We start from the raw sequence: 22,913 nt of genomic DNA, 5'->3' as shown, positions 1-22,913 counted from the left end.
TGTCGGCCTGGATGGTAACAGACAAGCAATCACTAAACCCTGTGAACTTGTTAATTGTTACCGTGGATGAAGCTAAAGAAACATTTAATGTTAGATAATTGGATCTGTCTGAACACAGAGATTTTCCTTGCAGTGCTCACAACAACACCCTTGAAAATATATTTGTGGTGGGCTATCGCTGTGCATTAGGGGGAGAGCAGACACATTTTCAGCTCCATTTGTTGTAACTGCACAGTGATTTCATGGCCATCATACAAGCTAAGCTGGTGCTGGTTGGTTTTGCTCACTTGGTAGTGACAGGGCTGCAGCTGCTTGTTTTTAACTGTAACACTTTCGTGGCTGGTAGGAGGGAAGTCGCTGTATTACCTGATGTAACGTCCGAATATCTTCTTGTCCGCTAGAACGTCACCTTTCCAAGTGGTGTGCATGGTATTGTGAATGTTGAGTGTGAAAGTTAAATTAAATGAGAGTTCAAAGGTTCATGGTAAGAGTCAGTCGCTTTAAACTGAAGAAGACAGGAGTGAGGCAGGACAAGGGAAGCCCTCTGGTGTGGGAGCTGCCTTCAGGGTGAGCAACAACGGGCTGTTCACAGTTCTTGGTGAAGTACAGAGGCTTTGTCTGGGAAACCAAATGACTTTCACCATTTTGCAGAACACCTGAAAGGCATCTGTCAGTGGCAGGCAAAGAACAGAATTGCGTTATGGAGAGGAGACTGAGAATAAAACAAGCCTCCCTCTCGTGCTGCTGGTCACAGAGACTAGCAGATCAGGTGGTAGTCTGCTCCAGCGTACAATACAGATCAGACCTCTGATGTTTTTTACTGATCTGCTTTCACGTTCCAAATATTGAAGTGGTGTGCTTGTATTACAAACAGCGTGGTTGTTGCTGCTTTGTGACTTCACTGCTAAACAGAGGTAACTTTTGCTTATACCTTTCGAGGGAAGTCCTCCACTGCCACTGGAGGAGCTTTTCTTGCTTTCTAATCACCATTGTTCATCAGTTGATGATGATACCATGTGGGAGCAGTTCCTGTAGGAATGCGTGCAGGACTTTTGCCTTGTAAGCCATCTCCCAGGGTGCTGTGTTTCTCCTGATGGTGGTGGTAGCTGTCGAGATACAGCAGAGAGCTGGGGGGATTGCCAGTGAAAGTGCTTTAAGCGTGGTGGATTTGTGATGCTACAGCGTACGGACAATGATCATTCAGCATTTGTTGCTTTAATGGCCAAAGAGAGCATTGCTTCTTCGTCAATTGTGAAAGGTCTTCTGACTTTCTACAGTTGAGTCAAATGAAACAGAGAAAATAAATTAAATCCCTCTTTTGCTGCCTTTCTTGGCTTGCTTATACTCTCAGCTGGATTCCCGTAAAGTAAGACTACATTTAGGAGTAAAAAGCTTCTGTTTTCTTTCAGAAACCCTCCCAATCACATATTTCTTTCTCATCAAAGAGTTTTTTTCGCCACCTGATTAGGTTTGAAGTTCTCAGAATTTCTGTGAAGATTGCTTGGGAAGAGACAGAACACTATAAATTGTTGCTAAAAATACAATTTTTCTGTAACTGTCATAACAACATTTGGGCTAATTGATTCTCAGTAGAATAATGACATCCAGTATGTAGTGAGAAATATTCATGAAGGAATCTGTGAAAACCTAGATCTGCCTTACTCCCCCAGTATCTCAAGAAAATTCATTAGAGTCCTCTACTTAAGAAGAATTAAAAATAAGCCATCATTAGAGATTCTTTTCAGTCTGATTTGAGGACAGTTGGAGTTCCTTTAAGTGTCAGTGAATTTAGATTTGGCAGAACTCCAGTTCCAACAGGGTTTTTTTCTGCATATGCTCTGGGAGAAGGCCAGAGGATCTTAGAGAGTGTAGATGAAAGGGAGAATTGTGGTGGAAGGGGAGAGCAACAAGCAGAAAGCTGTAGCCACGGGAGGATGTAGTGGCTGGCTGTAAAGTTACCTGATTAGAAAATGGGATGACTGAGGCAACTGGTAGGTTGACTTCAGGAAAGTGGAGTTAAGCCACTACTAGTGTCTCACTTTGTGAAGTGTCTGAAGATTTCCTTGTGTTCTGTGGGCTCAGCAAACCGTGTGTCATTTTGCAGCCGCTGCAGCTCCTATTCCATGTGATTGCCAGTGCCAGGTCTATGTGCAGGATTGCGTGCTCGTTAAAAGCACTGTGGATGTGGAGATGTGGCAGCCGTGTCAGGGAAGCTTCAGAAGTCATCCACCACGTGAAGGCAAAGCGTGAAGAACTTGATGGAGTTCTGGTTGCAGAGCAGAAGAACCCAGAGCGCCAGGGTGTTGTCACTGAGCTGTAGCAGTAGGGTACCTCTGCTTCGTGGTGTGATCCACAAAGTGGTTTGTCAGGGGGTGTTCCAGATGGATCTGAATGTCCTCTTCAGCCAACACATAGGGACGTTTCCCTTCTTCTCTGCAACTGTGCTTGCTGGTGGACAAGGCTAGATGGAGAGCAGGGAAGATGCAGGAGAAACAGGGAATGTAAACAGGGGTTAAAGATAATGAGGGTAGTTTGATTTGGGCTGATGGACTCTGTATTTGCTCTGGAAATCATGTAGATTGCAGCTTTCTTCTTGGAAACAGTAACATCCCTGCAACCCCCAGAAAGCTTCCTGTTCTGTGAATCTTAGTTAATTTACTCAATTATGCAGCTGGAGATGAATGCTGTGTTTTGGGTTCCCACTGCAGCAAGTGTTAGGGATGCTCCTTGAGTTAGAACTTCAGCATTTCCTCTTGTAGCAAGGATGTCAAGCCTGCCTTCGCAGGATCCCGCTGCTTTTTGTAGCGCGGTGCTGGCCGGAGCTGCGCTCGCTGCCTTCTGTGCCGACGCTGTCGGTGCTAATGAGGTGGGGCTGGCTCCTTCTGCTGACTCCGTGCCAGACATCTGCTGAGCGCCGCTCGGGTCTTGCGCCCGCTGAGCTGGAGAGCTTTGGGATCACTGGGGCATGCTCAGGAGCACTTGACAGCCGCAAGGGCTCAGCAGGGGGATTGTGGATGCAGGCCAAGGCATCATAAAGCCTGTCATATTATTATAGTTTCATTTGCTTATGGTTGTGCTGAGATTGTTACCCCACCAGCATTGCCAGAACTCAAGGTTTTATTTATTTTTACTCCTCCTTCAGATGAACTTCGGTTGTTAGAGGTGTAACTGGTGGCCGGCGCGTTACGCACGGCGGAGAGGGCAGGGGGCATTCACGTGGAATCACTTCCTTGCAGCTTTTTTCAGAGCAGAGGCTTGAGGTTTGTGATGTCTGACTCGCTGTGTATCCGTCCAGTACTGAGACTGGAATCTTAAAGGCTTTATAATGTTTTATACCGTTGAGGAAACCATCTCACAGACAGCCAAATAATCCCCGCTTTGCCTACGGTTCGTCAGAGGAATATACCAGGTGATAAAGCTTCAGGCTTCTAGCCAAAGCTCTGTGTAACTGCGTGCCTTCTTTGTGACAAAAGGGAGTAGCAGGTGCCCAGAGATGAGTGTAAGAGGCATGAAGAGATGCTCTCCCCGATTACTTGCCCAGCTTACAGCAGATTGCTGTGCAGGCATTTCTTGAGCTAAGACGTTCATTTGTATTTATTACTGAAGATGGACTCTTTCATTATTAGTTTATCCGACTGCCCTTTGAGTCCTTACGCTTTTACCATCTTTCTAGATTAAAGCACAGCCTTGATTTAACAGTGCTCTATGATAGCATAATTAGAATAAATGGGAGAAATACAGTATTTGTATATAAAATTCTCTGCAAGAAATGGAGGAATTAATCTCTTTTCCACGTCCTGGCAGACTAGACTAGAAATAACGGGTTAAAATTGCAAAAAGGAAGCGTTAGTTTTAGGCAGGAGGAAAGCTTTCTAGTATCACAGATAGCGAAGTGCTAGAAAAGATGGTCTGTGGAGTTTGCACCCCTGCAGTTCTCTATAACATGATAGGCAAATATGTGTTAAGAATGTCATAACAATAGTTTATTCTGCCTCAAGGCACAAAAATGAACTTTGCATTCTTTAAAGTGGTGTTTCAACCTCGTTAAATCAGGAAATAGGCAGTCTGTATTGCTTGCATTCATTTCACCAAAAGTAGGATGATTTAAGAGTTGTAAAAACAGACAAATGAATTTTTTTCTTCTTACATTGTCAGCAGCAGGCATTTATTTTGGATTAAATTTAAAAACAAACAAAACAAAACTTCAGAGGGTCTTGCATCTTACATGCAGTCTCTCCTCTACCGAACAACGAAATATTTATGCAGTTTCCTTTTACTTGAGGCTGGTCCGGCTCATTCATGGGACATTTTGTAGAAGAGTTCTTTCAATATCATAAATGTTAGTGAAAGGCAGTAGTGACTTTTGCTGCATGATGCTGTACCAGTGGTGCCAAAGGGCACAGAATGCTGCTACATAAATCTCAAGTAAATGGGCGTAAGGAATTTGGATCAGCAAAAGCGAAGGCTTTTTAGATTTGATGCTGAAAAGCCTTTCTGTGAAAGGTGAAGGTACTTTTTTTGACAGATAAGTGACCTGCTGGACATATCTTGCTTAAACCTGATAAAAACCTTTTAGTTTAGAAAGAAAAAGGAGGGAAGCGAAGGGAGGGGATTACTGCCTTAGCAGATAACCTGCTGACAAGTGGAAGATGGATGCTGGAAACAGACACTGCTTTTGGGGTGCCAGCAGAGACCATGGTGTTGTGAAAGAAAACGTTGTGAACCCTCTGGGTACCTTAAACAATGTAGATCCAAGAAGATCGTGCCCTCAGAAGAAACAGCAAAGAGCAGTGACAAATGCTTCTGGGGTTTTGAAGACATTTCCTTTGGAAGAAAGGAACTGCAGCATCTTGAAAACCATTCTGTTGGTGCTCCGAAGTAAATTACAGGGGAGCCTGTGCCTCGTGGTACTGGTGTTGGAGTTATGGGCTTGCCCAGGTGTATCTGAGTGGAGAAGCCATCTGTCAAGCAGACACCTTATCAAGTATCAAAAGAAGTAAATTACAAGGATCTCATTTTTATGTTGCAAATAGAATCGACAGTCTGGATTCTCTTATGCTGCTTCCAGTAACTGGGGGAAGAATTATTACAGGGAAAAAAAAAACACATAACACCATCGCCACCACCACCAAAAACAAAACCAACCCCAAGTGACTGAGATGAAACATTGTGAGTGCTCTGCTGTTCAAATAATGTCAGACTGTAATACAAAAATTGCCCATGAACTTTTAGCCACATAGACTTCAGTAAATGAAAGGGAGGAGCAGAAGTCTTACTGAGCTAAAAAGCTGAAGAAGAAAATACTTTATCTCCCTTCTGAGATGCTTGCAGATATTAGGTCTTCGCTTTGGAAAGCAAAATAGTAACAAGTTGTGTAATGCAAGAATAGGGCACCTTGATACTCCTTTTGCTGCTCAAAGGCCCCGGGACTGGCTGAAGAGTGCTCTCGGATTCAGGAGATGTTTGACTTGTGCCTCCTTCCAAGTGGGATATCTCAGATTCTCTGAGAGAGGCAGAGCAAGCGGTTAACCCAGCCTCACTCCTGGTGAGTTCAGCTGCTTCACTTTAGTGATGCTTTGTTCGGTTGTTGGCTCTATTCTGGGATGCTGATTTTCTTAGTGAATTGGTTGTAAAAATCAGTGCTCTGGATTCCAGTGTTGGGCGAGATGTCTTAAAGTGGCTTATCGCCAAACGTGACCCTTCAGTGCTTCCAGCTCGTGGTCTCCTAACGCGCAGCAGCACACTGGAGCACATTATGAGTACTCCACAAATCTGGCTTGCCTGCTCAGCCAGTCTCATTTTATGCCGTGCATCTCAAACCCAGACTTGTGTGAAGCCTCACTGCCTCAGAGCTGATCCTTCCTGCCAGCTGTTGGCTTTTTACAGCTGTTAGATTTCTTCTGAAGTGTGGTGGCTGAATTGATTGAAGCTGTAGTCATCTGCGAGTCTGCGTGGACACCGAGTCCTGTAAGTAGGAGAGACCTGAATCTGAATCAGAGCTTCAGCAGCGTGAGCAAGTGCTGGAACCTGGCCCAGGTTCACCGCAGACGGGCTGGGGGGGGCCTGGCAGACGGCTCCCCGTGCGCTGCTCTACGTGGAGCATTGGTGCAGAGGCAGTGGCGCCACGTAGCCGTGGTTTATATTCCGTGTGTGTGGTGAGAGCAGGTATTAGGGAGGCGAAGGCTGTTCCCTGAGACTGATTTGTTGCTGTTGAGACTCATTTATCACATCTTTCTGCAAGAAAGTCTTATGCAGGTGCTTGCGGGTCATTGTGGGAGGGATCGTAAGTATGCAGCCAGTCATCAAAGGAAGAGAAAACATGGTCATAAGTCTTTCTAGTGGCAGGAATCTGCATACTCAGCTGTGGCTGGCATTTTTCAGGAACAGAAGATAAAGACTGAAGTAGGCTCAAGCTCTGTTTAGTTCAACATTGTGTCTCCAACAGAGGCCAATAGTGGAAGCCTAGGAAAGAGTCTGAGGACAGACCAGATTTCTTCTTTCCATGAATTCTTCCAGGTGCTTTTTTTTTTTTGTCTGTGTACATCCCATTAGAATTAAATGTCCTGCCAGCAAGTCTACAATGCGAGTGTACCTCTTAGAAAGAATTAACATAATCCTACAAACTGGAATGGGGTGTCATTGCTTACCTAGCAGCTGAGTGGTTATTCATGTCACACATCCTAATCTGTGGGCACTTGTATCGCCTCCCAAAGCTTAAAATAGTGTATAGCCCTTTCCATCGTGCATTTCTGTGGAAGTGATGATGAGTTTAACTTGGAAGTATTCTTGGCTTTTCTGTAGGTGAAACAGTACTCCCTGGGTGCTTTTGGGTGCAGAACCTGTTCTGTAGTATGTGTTTGTTTCCCCAGCTTTATGTTTTTGTGTTTTAATTCCCTAGATTGTCATCGAAAACATGGTAAGTACAGGCCAGTGGTGTATTTATCCCTGTAGACTTGTCACCTAAAATGGTAAAAAATGAAGGATGCCATGATTGTGTTGATCTCTCTATCAAAAATGTTACAGCATGTCCAGCAGTAGTATTATGGAATGCTACTTTGTGCCTCTAAAGTCATGATTTTCTTATATGGAAGTGCTGAGCTGTTTAATTTGGTAAGATCCCACAGAGAGCACTCTAATTTGGCTTTATTGGGAACTTTCTTTGGGTCTTAGTTCCATTTAACTTTACTTCCAAGCACAGAAAATGGATTGGAGTAGCCTCCTCATTACCATTTCTTGCTTTCATCTTACTGCCTGAGAAGTAAACCTTGAATTACCCCCTCAAGTGAGATCTGAATGTAGAGCAGTGTGTCATAAATGATCCTGTCCCAGCAAAGCTCGATCTCCTAAAACAAAAACCACTTGTCTAGGTGCTAAAAGGAGATAATACTTAAGCTGGATTGCTGTTGAGTCTCTAATTAATGTCTGTGGAAAAACTTTGAACTTACACGAGGCCTTTTATGTCAAATTGTTTTATCATTATTTAGTGTCTGTGTTTGCAGAGGTGAAATACTCTTAATTTTAATACTCTTCTAATTTGCAGCTATAATAAACCACTATTACCCAGAATTTAAGCATCTCAGTCCAGGAAAAAAAAATAGATCAAGGATAAAGGTCTTTATATGTTTCCAATTAATTTGTTCTTTGTGGATAGCTGTGAAGGGCCAGAGCCATTCCATTTTCAAAGAACATTCCCTGCTCCTATCAGGAAAGTTCTGGTTGCTCATAGATGATCACATAGTTAATCAGCTCTAATTTTTAAACACAGACTGGAGCCACCAGAGATGGGAGCTGCATGAACGTAGCTCTATCCAACAGGTCAGACAAAGCAAAGGCGCAGCGCTTTGTGGACTACTTAGCCTCAATTTGTCCTCGGACTTAGGATCTTTCCACGCTTTGATGCCTGTGATAGCAGCAGAACAATCAGGTTTAGCAGAACTAATGTCACACTTGCAATGCATGTCACCACTGTGCGCTGTTCTCTTTGCTGTCCTGGTCCGTTCTGACCGGATGAAGACATGACTGTTTGCCATTTGGGGAATGCACAGCACGAAATTTGGTCTTTTGTGCCTCTGATCCCAAATTAGGTCTTTCTGAAACTCCATGTTGCTGTCGCACATTGCCTAATTGCGACTGGGTCTCTAGAATTCATGTAGTAACTTCCATTCAAACTCCACTCTAGAAGTGCTACCAGCATTTTGGTTATTTACAGTGAATTAGATCTTTATTTTAACCTCCTGGTTGGTCTGTTTGTAAACCAGACTCTGGTTTAGGGTGTACGTTACAGGCACTCGCGCAGTGTGCTGCCTCTGTCAGGGAATTTGTGTCTCAATTAGAACGGAACGTAAACTGTTAAAAAAAAAACAACATTAGTCTGAAAGTTAGGCATGTGTGGTGCTGAATAATGTGCTGCAGCCCTGTACCTTGCTTAAAGCAATGTGGAGGTGTTAATCACATTGAAAAGTTCCCACCCCACCCACCAAACCGAAAGAATTAGATATACTGTCAAAGGGAAACACAAAATGAATGATGAGTTGTTTGTGCCAGTGCTTTTAATTATGTATTACAGTGTTTTTATAGAGCTAAAATTACCCTCAGAGGTAATTTCTCAGAGGTAGTTTCTCTCACACTTTACTAAGTGCACGGAGTAAAGGCAATTTGAAGATAGCTCATATATTAAAGGACCCAAGTGGCTCAACAAGCTCCAGGTTTAATTTCATGATTCCCTTGCTTTCAGGAGATTGCAGTTTGATCCTCGCTGCCATCTATTCAGTTAAAGGTGGCAAATGAATTGAGCACTGTCACTCTGAATCACGCTACAGAAACCTCCGGGCAGGTTTATCACTTCGGGGCAGTTGCCCCCGGCACAGAATAACAAAATGAAAGTGAGGAACCTGCCCTGGAAAAGCAACCTACCGTATCCGTGGGGCGATCAGCTGCAGTTCAGGAGAGCAGCTTGTGCTGGGCTTTTTGTGCTGCTGCTCCCCGATGGATTTCATTAGAGCACAGGCGTAGTGAGGTTGGAAGCAATATTAGAAAACGCTAAACTCCTGATAAAGATGTTCTAATGAATGTTGTTTTATTAGGTGTCAGGATTTGAAAATAGACCCCTCTGTCATCACAACTTCGTTTTCGGGTCGTAACATTTAGGTGTGCTGAACGTGTCTAGTGAAATAGATGCCATGTTCCACAAGGGTAAAGTGAAGCTCCGTGCTGCACTGAATCACTATCCATGAAGAAATGATAGGGCAATAATAAAACAGTTCTGAGAGGAGAAAGCTGCTTTTAGGAGGTCTTAATATCTTGAAGATCCTTCCTCCTCGCTGAGAGAGCAGCAGCACTTGGTGTGGTGAGCTGATGGAAGAGGCGTGGTGGTTCATCTACCTGTAGTGAATTCTAAATAGATGAACCACTAAAACTACATGTGCAACTGAATAACTCGATAAAACACCATTGTGTCGTTTACTCAGTGGACGTAGAACTATGTTAAGAAGTGTTCTTACTTTCTACAGTTGACAGGGCATGTGATGCCAGAGGAAGAGAAGCACATGGTTACGTGAGAATATCCGTGAGTTTAAAAGATGAAAGAAAACAGTTGTGGATTCATTTTAACACTTCAGGTGATCCTTTCCAACAATCATGTTCCAGCTGTTTTTTCTTCATTCCTCCCGTGCACACACTTCAGAGAGTGAGTGTGCACAGTGTCTTGAAAAAAACTGATTAATGACCGATTCTAAGTGGAAAAACTCCTGCGTTAGTTTTCAATATGTAATGCAAACTTTTGCAGTCTGACCTGAGGCAGACTTTTACCTGAGCGTTCCTATGCCATGCTGCTTATGGCTCTAGGAATGACAGCTGAACTCCTTGCCAAAAGCACCATACCTTTCGGTTTAGCAGACTTCCTAAGTTGCTAAAAACTATTGAAGAATGCAATAAACCTACCTTCAGAATTGAAGCAACAGCTGGCTGTTTCATGTGAAGTCTCGGCAGGTTTGCAGTAGAGCGTTTTCCATTTTACCCATGCAGTGATCTGGGCACTGAGAAGCTGCCACTGTGATTCAAGGCTGAAACAGAATTTATGTCTTTTATTAAAATTCTTGATCTTCTGGAAGGGAACTTTACTGCGACTCCAGTGCATATGTCTGTGGGGATTTATGATTTTATTTAATACACATAAAGAGAAAAGAGGGAGGGAGAATTCATAATGGCTTTCCTACAGATTAGGAACACTTTCAGACCAGGCAAAAGGATGGTCTGTGCCTTCATTTTACTTTCATCCTAGAATCTTGCATGAGTAACTGTTACGACCATGATTAAAGAGTTCAAGTTGATGGCCGTTCTCTGCTAGTGTTGACCAAATAATTGTGAAAGCCTAATATTTAATGAGGCCAGAAAAATCAGGGGCTTGGTGGCTGGCTTGCAACAGAGCTGGGGCTCAGAGCTGCTGCCTCTGCTGGGTCACTGCGTGTGGTCCTGAAATACTGCTTGGCCCAAGGGTCAGTGGATGCTCTCTGTGCTGGCACTCGGTAAGGAAGCGTCCTTCTCGTTGTGGTGGAAGCACCACAAGTTCGGCATGTCTGGCACGCAGGAGGGCAGCCTGCTCGGCTGGGTCAGCTCTGCTGCTCTTTCACAAGGTGCACGGAGCTGGAAATTGTTTGCACTAATGCGTGTCAACACCAGTGAGCTGGCAGTCGTTTTAATTACGCTGCATCGAGGTGCTTATTATGAGTAAATAGCAAATGTCTCCAGTACCTATAAATAGCTTTTGCACTACTATGAGTGAAGAAGGCCTTTAATTTCCAAAGCATGCAATAATCGTGTTTTATTAATGCAAAGCATGCTTTCTGGAGCCAACTCGTTTTGCTTGATTTGTCTGGTGAGTACTTCCTTCAGCCACCATGGCCGTGTTTACATGCCAATTACTGCGCCTCCTCCCTGCGCAGGGCAGTGCTCTGGCCTTCGGTTGCTGTTACATTCCCCCTGCATTTCTGAGCTCACTGCGAGGGTGTCTGCAGCCTCTCTGTCTGAGCACGTTGACGCAGTGCCAGACTCCTTGCAGCTCTTGGCTTAGTGACGCTGCTTTGTCAAACAGGGGGCTGGTTTTGAGAAAATGACCCGTCTCACAGTGCCTTTGTTTTATTAGCAGAGACAAGTTCATTCCTTTTCTTGTTTTTTGCCCAGTCTAATTCTCAGTCATTCCTGCTTGAGCTCAGTCATCCCTCTGGGAGCTTCCAGTGCTCTGGGACTTCCCTTTCCCACCAGCAGCTGAAGATCACCTGTGGTGTTATACCCCAGGCCCGGAGGCTCACTGCAGCCTCATGGGCACGGTCACTGCCTGCCACTTCCCGGGAGGTTTTTGCTCTTCTCTGAGACACCGGGGATATTCTGCTCATACCACGGGATACGCACACGAATAACTTCTCCCTTCAAGTCACCGGTTCTCTCTGACCCAGTAGGTAACAGTGTCCTGGCCCAACCTCCCAAATGAAAGCAGATTACAGAAAGGACCACGAATTTTCAGACCAACCTCATCATGAACCAACTGCATGAGGCTGAAATTGAACCAGCATCTCTGTTCTTATCCTCTAATTTCCCATGTAGCTGTTGATTCAAACTAAAACAAGGAATTGGAGGATGACAGCCCATCTCCTTGTTAACCGGGAGTAAAGGCAACCTTTTGTTAACAGTCTCAGGATTCTTCCACAGAAATTGTCCTTAAATGAGATGTTTGAGCTTGGAAAAGGTTGCTGGTGTATAACAGGAAAAGCACGTGGTTGTAACAGCCAGGGATGCGTGTCCAGTTAGCATCTGGCAGCACCGTGAGGGTGGGGAGTCATGCTGCTGCCATGCTTGGGTGAGCAAAGGCAGTACCAAATGTAGAGTTGGACAGGTCTGAGTGCTGCTGCTTTGTCTGGGCGTACTTAGCTGCTGCGTGACGTGTGTGGAGCACAGGACTGTGTTTACTCAAGCTTTTTATAGAAATGCCTTCAACTTACCGAGCCTCGTTCAAATTATTTATGTAAAGTGTATTAACTTATCTTGGAATGGGCAATAAATGTGCTCTGCATTTGTATTCCTTTTTGCTAGGCTATTGCAGCTCAGTTGGCACGCAGCCGTAGTGTCGCAGGAGGGGGTGGCTGCTGAGCTCTCCATGGTGCACAAATTTGATGCCAAGGTTGCAGCACGGAGCTTGCTTTCCCTTTCCAGGCCCATTTCCCACCCAGGCTTTCACAGGAAGCACGCGGAGCAAACGTGTAACTGATAGGCAAATTAATTTTGCCTCTTACCTTTAACCAGAGAAGTGCTTGAGAAGGTTAGTGTAAAACTTGTCACTGGGTGTCACTGTTACACTGCGGGAGTCTGGGGGAAAGTGGGCTTCTCCGGCCTGGAATTACAGAGGTCTTTAAGGCGGATGTTGGGCACCAGGGGCAGAAATGTAGTGCTGGGCTGACTTTGGAAGCTGTTAGATGTAAAGAATACAGTGAGGGGTATTTGCTGGTCTGCCAGCAGTGTGTATAAACTCCATGGTGTTTCCTGATGAGCCCACGTTTAGCTCTGGGATTGAAGAGAAGTTTTCTTTCTCTGTTTCACAGAGTAGGGGGTGGTGGAGAGCTGCTCCCTCTCCTGTGTGCGTGGTGGTATTCAGAAGAATGTAAGCAGCATTTGAATTGTTCAAAGTGAGACTGAAAAGCATTGTTAGAGGACGTTTAATCCATTCTGGGAGGCCAGTTATGTCTTAAACTGTCCCTGACTAATAGGTTATTAAAACTGATGCTGATTGCCAATGTTCTTGGTGGTCTCTTCCAGTACTTTATAGCTCTTCTCCTGGAGTTCTCTTAATAACAAGCCGTGATCTTCTTTCCTGTAATTGAGTTGTATCTTGTTGCACCTAGCGTGAACCAAGATTAAACGTTCTTTTCCTCTTTGTTACAGACTTGTAAGGGTTTTGTTTGGGGCATTTTTTAAAAATACAAGGAAACAAATATGTAGAGTAGGAATGTATGGGAGCTTACAAGGCTAGCCCCTTACTGTTTGAAGTGATTTGGAAGTGACTGAAGTTCTGGTCTGTTCCTTTACCTGGATTATTCATAAAAACACTGGAAAGTGCAGATCAGTCTCTGCTGGATCACATCCATTTTGTTCCATGCAAAGTTGTGTCAGGAAGTTTGTTCTGAAGTTACTGTCATCTCTCTTTCTGCCTTCTCTACCAGACGTCTGGTAGAGAACGTCCCTCACACCGCAGGTCCCTTTCCATTTCCTCATGTGACAACCTTAGTGCTCACGTTGGGCCTCTTTTGGTTCCCTAGACACACTTTTAGCCGCCTGGGCATGTGGGCTTGTCGTGCATTTGTTAGCAGCACCCACCTGAGGTATCAGAGCCAAGCTAGAGAAACATTTGGTCCCTTCCAAATTTGTATGACTCGTCTCCAGCTTGTGATCATTTCAGTGCCCTTTCCTGAAGTGCTTCCTGTTCAGATACGTTTTTCTTGATGTGATGAAAATTAACAACAGCTCCCTTTACTGTCAATGAATTTAGGTCTGTGGCAGGCTGACCAGCCAGATACTCAGTTCCTGCTGCATCGATGAGTTCCCCAAATTTACTTCTGCTGAGAGAGCCATTCATCGCTCCCAGTCCCCTAGGCTCTGACAGCTAAGGCCTCAGTTCTGAAGCCTGAAAAGGCTGAAGCTCTCTGAAGGGGGACCACCGGCCTGTGTCTGCAGATCGCCTGTAACCTGCTCAGAAAAGAGCAGCTCACCCAGGTCATCCAAGCAAGCAAGGTTAAATGTGAGTTTCAAACTGGCTGCTGAGCGGTAATTTCACCAAGTGTTTATTGCCTGAGGGCAAGATCCAGATTTACAACTCCTTTTGTTGAGGGGATTTGGGTAGATAAAAAGTGGCAAGCCAGATTTCTGTCATGAAAGGGGAGGAAAGCTGTAAAACTTTAACTTCCGAAGGATGGTGATAAACACCCCCGGAATAGTTAGGGCATCATAAATAGCAAAAGGCTCGCAGGCTGCTTTCTGCCTTGGTGCTCCTGGCTGCTGAGCTGGCGTGGGGTGCCTGCTGTCCAAGCTTGGTGCCGCAGCCCAGCCCGTGTAAATCTCAAAAGTCAGCCCAGAAATCTCTGGCTGTAATTGGAAGGAGATTGAAAACGGGTCTGCTCTGCTTTTCTCCTGTCCTGTAATGAGAAACGTTCAGTTCCAGTCTGGATCCAAGTTTCAGTATACTGCCTATGTAATACACACCAACAGGAACTAAAGAAATGCTTCCAGCACCCCTAACAGAAATTTCTCAATTATTTCATAATTGGGAAATGAGTCCATCACGTCTCACAATGACAAATTCTTTAAGCTGGCAGTACAACAATAATTGATTTTGAGTCCTTATTGCAGTCTGGGATTTTAGAATTTCCTGCTTTATTTTAAGATGTAGAAGCAGGATTTTTATTTATTTATTTATTTTTTTTTTCAAAGAAAGGACAGGAATGGTATTTGGAGATGACTGGAAACCACTAGAAAAAAAAAAGGTAAACATTTAAACATGCAACAGTTTCCTGTTCCTGCTTGTTGTGCTAAGAGGTGAATCCTCCTTAGTTTAATTGCTGATGTCACAGAACATTTTGATAAATTCTACCTTAAGGTCAGTGGAACAAGATCCTTGCAGGCCACCTTCTGGAATTGCGCGTTTTGGAAAGGATGGATGAGGCCAATGCTGTGATGGTAAACTAATTGCCCGTAACACTTGTTGAAGACCTTCTAGTTAATTAAATGCCATGTTTATTGTGTTGCTATAAATGGACACAAGCTCTTATTTCTTCTTTATTAATCATCTCACATTTATCAGTGCTGCTTGACTCCGTGCTCTTGTGATTTCCTAGTTTATTAAGGAAAATTCTGCTGTACGTATATCCGCTTTTTAAATTATTTTCTGGGAAAAGAGGATTAGTACAGGCATTCTTGTCAGTTGCATTGACAGCTGATGCTTTCTTCACAAGCATATTAACTTGACCTCATTAGTTTTTGCATCCAGCTCCCTTAAACGCAGAAGATTGTATTTCAGTAGGAGCCAATCATGTTAATTACATCTGATCAGTTTGCATATTCATAAGCCGTTGCCTGTTTTATGGACAGCAAAAACAAACACCATATCTTTTTAATAATTTTAAGTGGGTCACTTTCAGGACTGTATCTGTTTTAAATAAATTATCATATTGTTAAGGGCCATTGGCAAAAGCTTTTTATTAGTAATGTGCTGGGGGTGGGGTTTGCTTTAAGGACAGCAATACTTGCATATCAAATCACCAGCCAACCGCTTCAAAATCTGATTGTGTTGTCTTACCTGGTTGGTGGGAATCCTATGTGCTGTGTGTAGGTAAGATGCCATTTTTACAAGGAAATGCCATTTTAAACAGGTGTGATGGAAGTACATAAGTTTGGGTTTTGTTGGTCTCTGCTGGTGTTTCCTGGTAGCCTTCAGCGGTGCTTCCTGCAGGTAATTTTGGCAAATCAGTGGCTTGTGTGGCAAGTGAGGGGCCCGTGTAAGTTCATGCTGGCTGAGTCCAGCATTTTCCTCATGCTGCTGCTGAGGGGACAGCGTGGGCACTCCAGGGTGCTGCAATGTGGTGAAGGGGAAGGGAGATGTCCCGAGGAACCAAGCCGTACCCCTACATGAAAATACACGTGTCTCTGCTCCCAGATTTCAGACCTGCTGCCCAGGTCTCCTCCCTGTCCCGTGTGTGCAGGTTGCTCATGGCCTGGGGAAGGGAATCCAAAGGGAAGGCAGCTTCTAAGAACCACCAAAATAGATATGTTTCCCTGAAAGAGCTGTGGGAAAAAGTCCCAGTGAATATGTTGGCAGGGGATTGTTATGTCAGTGATCACATTAGGCATCCAGCTATATAAATAACAGTAAGAAATGAATAAAATAAAATAAAAATATGTTTATGCTCAGCATAACTGAAAACAAATGTGTCATCAGATGAATATCAATAAAAGAAATGAGCTCTACAAAGAGAATGGAGCCTGTTTTTCTGCAGCCTGTGCTTATGGCATAAAATACACTGGCGTGTAGAATTGGTATGACTCTGTGCGAAAGACAGATCTGGCTTCTCTGCTTCCAGGCAAACTGAAGCATGGGGAAACATCTCATGTTTGATATTTTCTTCTATCTCACTGGAGGTGCATTTGCAGAATACACAGACAATTTCACAAAAGGTAAGGTAAATTATCTCTAAAATTTTAATTTTCATTCAAGTTTTTAGTTATGTCCTTCTTTTATATCTTTTTTTTTAAATCTTTTATTTTTTTCCATTTAAGGAGGAAGATTTCAGGCTGATTTTCGTAATTGTTCCTCAGGCATTTGACGATGTAGTCAAGAGAGGGCTTGGGGCTGTTTGTCTTTCTCTGACTTGTCGTGGGGCAGTGCTTCTCCCCGTGTGGGCAGACAGACACGCACAGAGATGAAATATATATATATATATGTATACTTCATATACATACTTTTAAAATGAACACTTAGTTTGCACACACACACAAGGTTATTTTTATGACAAAAGTTGTTCTTGCCAAAACAGCTTTTCTTTTCCACCCTCCTCTTTCGCCTACACAAAGAATTTGCTCTCTGGGATACGCAGCCCTATCCATGATTCTCCGTGAAGCAAACGAGGAATGGAAAAATTTCAAATCCCATTCACATTTTAGAAAAAGTTGGTCTCAGTAAGTGGGTTGGAATTGATGTTTTCTGGACTCCCATTTTGTCATCAGGGCTGGTGTTGTCCAGGCCTTGTTTATTGAAATACAGTAGGTTTTTAATAGAGTTCGCCGTTTCTGTGTGTTCTGCCTTTTTGGGGGCTGCAGGTCCCTCACGTGCTGTTGCATATTGGCATCTGCACCCTGTGTGAGATTTGCTAAGATACCAAACAAAACCTCCAGTGTTAGATAGGGGCTGCAATTCTTCACAGGTTTCCAAAAAACCTTTTACAATGCCTAGTTTAAACTCTTGTGTCTGCTCTGTGAATTGAAAATATAACTTGGAGTATGAAGTAAATCTTCACATTCCTATCTAGACTGAAGGGAGGTTTCGATACTGAAACCTCCTTGGTTTTGTAATATAGCACTGGCGCAATATGCTTCAGAATTGCGGCTAATAGGCTCAGTAAATTGTAATATACCTGAGTGTTTACAAGTTCCTTTACCTTTGGGAAATATATAGTGATCATTTTTTTGTGCGTGCTTAGTCTGTTTCAAGTGAGACTAGATACAGGGCAGGATGATTGACAAATTAATGCTTTCAGCTTCTGCTCAAAGTACGTGAATTACAGGTACCAAAGGCATGGTATAAACTATAATAATTGTAACTCAATTCCATTGCTAAAAAGCTACTAGTAGGGAAAACAAATCAAAATAGTAACGTAGCCTAACTCATGGAAGGATATATGGCCAGGCAGAGGAAGGACAGAAAAATACAGATAAAGTAAGAAAGTAATTGGTTTAATTAAAAGTTGAAGAGTGAGAACATGAATCCATTTTTGTTAGATTTAATTCTGGAGAGGAGTCATGTAAATCATATTTACATCCATTTCCTCTTAACGACATGCAATACCCAATAGTTTGGGCTGAATGCGTTCACTGGAGTAAAGATTGTTCACCAAGAGATGACTTTGTGATGTCCCATGGCCACGGTGTGATGAGAGGGGCTGTAGGACAGGTGACGTAAAGTGCTGAATTTGAGAGAATTGCTTTGCAAAGTTAAGTGAAAGTGGCTTACATTTTGAAGAACTGCTTCTCAATCTTTGATTTGCCATAATATCAATTAGACATTGTTGTGTGTGTTGTTGTAGCACGTTTGTTTTTTCTTTTATTCCTCCCATAAAATACGCCGCAAGTCCATAAGGCACATTAGAACCTGTATGATTCTTAGTTCATCATCTTCTAAAATAGTTACTGGTGTTACTGTGTCTGTAGACTTGGAGGTTGTGTTACAGGTGTCTGTAGAGGAGCTCAGGACACCCAGAGCAGGATACTTGCCAGCTGAAAGTTTTATCAAATACATACCAACTTCTTCTGAAGCCGTGCCTAAAGCTTAGCTGTTGGCAGCATGCATCTAGCAGCAAGCACAAATTGTGGAGCAGCTTTAAACTTCCCATGGAGAAGTGGAAGTCCTGAGTACTGCTTTCTATTGTTAACTTCAAGAGCAGGCAGTTAATTACCATGTTTATTTCAGATTTTGTATAACATCAGACCATCTGTTGTAGATTTGTTGCCTTTTGACTATATTAAGTAATGTTTCTCATGCAAGCGTGACTAAATGCAAGTACCATGGACAGTCTGGGAGGTGTATACCTGAGTTTCTGAGAGCCTCAGGTAGTTCGATCTGTCACTAAAGCCAACAGCAGATGTACTGCCCTGATAATTTCCCAGTGCTGTTCCTCTTTCTTTGTGGACATGTGTAAGAAAACCATGAAAAGAGAACTGACTACTTGGTGTTACGTTTTCATTGATCAGTTAAGAAGGAAGCTTTATAACTGGATAATTTCAGAGACTCTGAAAGATCTGTATTTTGAAATCTTAAGAGCTGATAATGCAAGTAGAGCCCTGCCTCCCTGTGCCAAGCAGAGATCACTTGTGTAGGACAGCAGAGTCAGTTCAGCAGGTAAGCTGCAGGACAGCAGACAGCAGCAAAATGCTGCCACACTGAAGGTGTTTGTGCTCATATCACTTCTGTGTTTTACTTAGTGAGAACTCAAGTGGTATGACAAAAAAAAAAGTATTTCTCTTGGTTTTCTGTAGAAATGATTAAAGATTTGGTAAGGGTAGAAGTGACAAGATAAACTCGTCTGGTGTGATGCTGATGTAAATCACGGGACAGTTTGATGTTTTCTTTTGACTCCTAGCTCCACCTTCTTAATTAACTTTTCTTAATATTTTAGCGTTGGAATTTCATATTGATTGCACAGAATCTCAAAAAATGAGACAGTATTGTTCCTATGAATTTATTGTGTTTCACATAAAGACATAAACATTTTCTTTTATGTAAATCAATATTCAATTATGGTAGAGAAGTATGTAGAAACAGCTGAATGTAGCTGTCATGCAGAATTAGGTAATTTTACTCTGAACATTACTTACTGTATAATAGAAAAATTATTCAGTGATGATTTGTTAGTATAGAACAGTTGTTGTTATTCATACAGAAAGGAAATATTACTAGCAGAGAAAAAACATTTATGGTTATTAAATATTAGTGATAGTTTCCATGTACTTCTCTCTGAAATGTGGTTGCAGTCCATTATTGACACTGACAATCTGCTTTCTTTTGTGGAGCATTCAGAGCTGTGACCACTGCCCCAAAAGGCTTTCAGTTAAATGGATTTTGTTATATAAATTTGAAAGCCAAGCCAGGACCAGGAATTGCTGAAGCAGAGCAGGGCTCTGACTCTCGTCAAACTTCTGGTGCCATCCTGAAAGCGGTGAGGAGAGTATGGCTGCGTTTGTTGCTGCTCAAATATGTGATGTTCTGGAGAGTGTGTGGCTGGGGGTGTTTGTTTTTCAATCCAAGCACTCGTCTGGAGCTGGGCCGTGTGTGTTGGCCCTGGATTTGCAGCACATCCGAGCGGGTGGGTGGGTGGACGGCCGCAGCACGGGGTGTGTGAATATAATGAGAGAAAGGCTCGGACTTGACAGCTTCAGCACAGAGGTTTTTAAACTGCATTGGGAATGTTTGCATAACTGCTCCAAAGAGGCTTGTTCCCTGTACCTGTTTACACTCTTTACTTCTGAAATTCTTTAAGCAATCAGCCTGTGGAGAGCCCTTACGCAGCACTTAGTGCCCTTGATTGTGAAGCAGAAAAGCCGGGTGAGTGAATCGCTGGGAAAACATCCCGCAGCCACCGGGCCCTAATGAGGGTCACTGCTGCCTCCGCAGCGGCTGCAAGGAAGGGGAAGGGGGGAGATGCTGCTGCATTGTCACACGGGTTGGGATGCACAATAGTGGAGGAAAGAGCCAGACACCGGGCCTTTGTGTGCAAATTTCCCACCAGAGCTAAGCAACTTTTTTTTTCTTTTTTTTTTTTCTTTTTTTTTTTTTTTTACAATTTAATTAAGTGGGTTTGGAGGCCAGAGCTGGCCTAACAAGCACTTCTTCATGAATGAAAGATTTGTCTCTGGCAGTGAGGCAAGGCTCCGAACAATGTCAACAGCAATTACTGCCAGCTCTGGCCGCTCTAACAGCTCGCACGAACAAGAGGGTGCTGGGAAGGCAGCGTAGCGTGTAAGGCTGGCAGGAATGTTTTGGGGATTGTCTTCACCTAGCTTACAGCACACTTGTCATTCATGCACCCAGGACTCCAACCGAGGTCTGGCCTCCCCTGGGAAGTGTTTGTCTGAGGATGCTGATGCGGCCAGGGAGCTGCCTGGCAGAGGTGACACCGCTGGCGGTAGCTGTGTCACGAGGAGAGGGGCTGTGGCACTGCTCCATCATCCCAGAGGTGCAGGAGATCTAACACAAACTGAAGGGGATACATCTCTGAAGATTACACCCATGCAGTTAATGAATCTACTGATATTTCTTAATCTGTCATCCCATTTGAACGGAATTTAGTGGAAACCTACTGAATCTTTTTCTCTATATTTAGCCTCCCTTGGCTTTCGTTAGGGACCTGGTGCTTGTCTCAGGCACTCTCTTTGGGAAACCAAACCCTCAAGCATTGAGGTGAATTCTTCATTTGATAAATACCAAGCATCAAAGCCACAATTCTTTGTATTGTTGGGAAAAATACACGCAGCAGCAATAATCCCACAGCTCCTGTGCAGTCTGCTGCCTGTGTCCTGAGAAAAAGTTCCTAACCATTTACCACTCTGAAGGAAAGTGATGTGTCGTGTGGCATAATCAGCAAGAAATTCTGATGTGAATTGAAAGTTGGTCAGTACTGAGCAGCCAACGTGTGCTCCGCTGATACCTCAAGACAAAGGTACAGTAGATGTTGGTCAATACTTGCCTTTTGGCAGCATGTCCAGTGCTGTGCACAACAATCAAGAAGCATTTGCTTACGTAGTCTGGACCTCCTAACGTAAGCAGATCTGCTCATCTCATGGTCTTGAGCAGAGGAGGATCTAATGGTGGCGTCACCGTCCTAGTGCCCTCAGTCGTGGTGCACGTCAAGGCGTTGATGAAGGTCCTTCAGCGGGGTTTGCACTTGTAAGGCACCTTTCCCATGCTCCTACCCGTGTCAGGTGTAGCTGGGAGTGTAGGTGGTGTGTGCCTGCCAGAGCTGCAGCTCACCATGGGTTGAACCAAGTGGCCACACTGTGAAGACATTGCTCTGTAATAACAAGAGATTGTACTTCTGACAGATCGGGGAGCAGGCCATTAAAGGAAAGGAGCAGAGTTCGTCAGAGCAACAATTCTGAGTTAGGAACTAATGAATAATCACAGAATTACTAAGGTTGGAGAAGACCTCCAAGATCATCCTGCTTATGATAAGGGAGATCAAATGTATAAATTCATCGCATTGTCACGAGAGTTGGTTAAAATATTTCTTTTATAGCCTTGGAGTTTTCATCACCGAATATTTCTTTTTCTGTTTCCTTGGAGGGAAAGGAGGGACCCGTCATCTGTTACGTTGTGTAACTGGGAGATGCAACAGATAAAATCGTGACAAATTGAGAGATTTTTTGAAGCTCTGGGAAGTTTCAGGGTGTTTGATACCTGCAGGTTTTGCAATTTGTACTCTTGCAGAGATTTACAAACCTGAGAAGTTTGTGGTGCTCACAAATAGCCTTCGGTGCTTGGCAGCTGGCTCCAGAACACGTCCTGAAGGAATGTGGAGCTAAAGGATGCTGTAGTCTCACTTGTGGCTCAGCAAGGGCTCTCCACAACACTTTTTCTGCAAATTTAGTCTGTGGCTAAGGCTTTGTGTTGTGGAATGATACAAGGATAATAAATAATGTGCATAATTTATAAAAACAATGCGCAGAGAGCTTGGGTGTCCCAGTGTGTCGAGGTTTGCACTTTAAAGCTAAGGGATGACAGAGATGGAAGCATTCCAGCTTTGGAGCTGCTGTGGTGGTGGGATACTGCAGAAAACGCAGGAGCTCTGATTCCTAGCTGGGAGTGTCACCTGGGGTGATGTCGTGCTGATGTGACGGCTGCACTCACTCTTTTTTGTAGATGAATAAACCTAAATGTGCCTAGTGCAAATATGTACGTCTTGGATTTCCCGCAAAGTCATATTTTAATTCAATTTTTTTATTCCCAAACCTGAAGTTTTTATGCTGTTGCTGTCGGATTATTCATTTTAACCACAGCGAGTTTGTTTTCCTAACAGTGCCACCAGCTTTGCTACTTCTCTGCAGTCCCGTTGCACTCTTTGAAGCACGCAGGTAAATGCCCAGAGACTGCCTGCCTGGCTAGACAAAAGCTCTGTGATCCAGCACTGCACCGTGTCACGCCATTCTGGGAGAAATCAAACGCCGCCTGAAATTGCTGCTTTTTGCTCAGGTTTATGAATGCAGCCTCTGACTCGGGAAGATTCCTGTCAGTTTGAAGCCCTGACAGTGCCATTAAAAAATTGACAAGACACGCGATGAACTGCCGGAGAAACAGCTTGAAGTAGACAATGAGAAGTTTCTTTGGGGCATTTTCACAAGCAGATCAGGGTGAGAAATACAGCTCTGGACATTTATGTAATGCTTTATCTGTATGATGCTTTGAAATGTATCCAATTAATCATTATAACACCCTCACGGTGTCAGTCAGGTTTTTTCCCCCAAAGTGACCGTTTTCTTGGTTTCTTTCAGGGAGATTTTTGGAAGATTTTCTTGTTAACACTTCTCTTGGCTAGATGATCATCTAACGAGACAAAACTTCAAGGCTCCATTAAAATTAAAGGAAAAAAAGTGTCACTTAATACCAGTAT

At 43.6% G+C, this 22,913-nt stretch overlaps 1 protein-coding gene across 10 annotated transcripts in view; it reads left to right on the top strand.

Moving 5' to 3' along the window:
- The window catches only part of LOC311423355 (uncharacterized protein), a 259,365-nt gene that overhangs the window by 68,624 nt on the left and 167,828 nt on the right, over nucleotides 1–22,913 (top strand). For 5 of the 10 annotated variants that reach the window (XR_014685661.1, XR_014685663.1, XR_014685664.1 and 2 more), the window contains one exon: nucleotides 22,323–22,653. The gene's annotated coding sequence lies outside the window, so the exon portion shown is untranslated. Of the gene's footprint in view, nucleotides 1–13,567; nucleotides 13,784–16,118; nucleotides 16,213–19,393; nucleotides 19,467–22,322; nucleotides 22,654–22,913 lie in introns of those variants that run through there. The other 5 variants (XR_014685659.1, XR_014685660.1, XR_014685667.1 and 2 more) reach the window with 4 other exon arrangements.

This window comes from Aythya ferina, assembly GCF_964211825.1.
Source record: "Aythya ferina genome assembly, chromosome: 24".
Taxonomy (NCBI): Eukaryota; Metazoa; Chordata; class Aves; order Anseriformes; family Anatidae; genus Aythya; species Aythya ferina.
The sequence above is the reverse complement of the archived record's forward strand: the minus strand, read 5'-3'. Positions and strand labels throughout refer to the sequence as shown.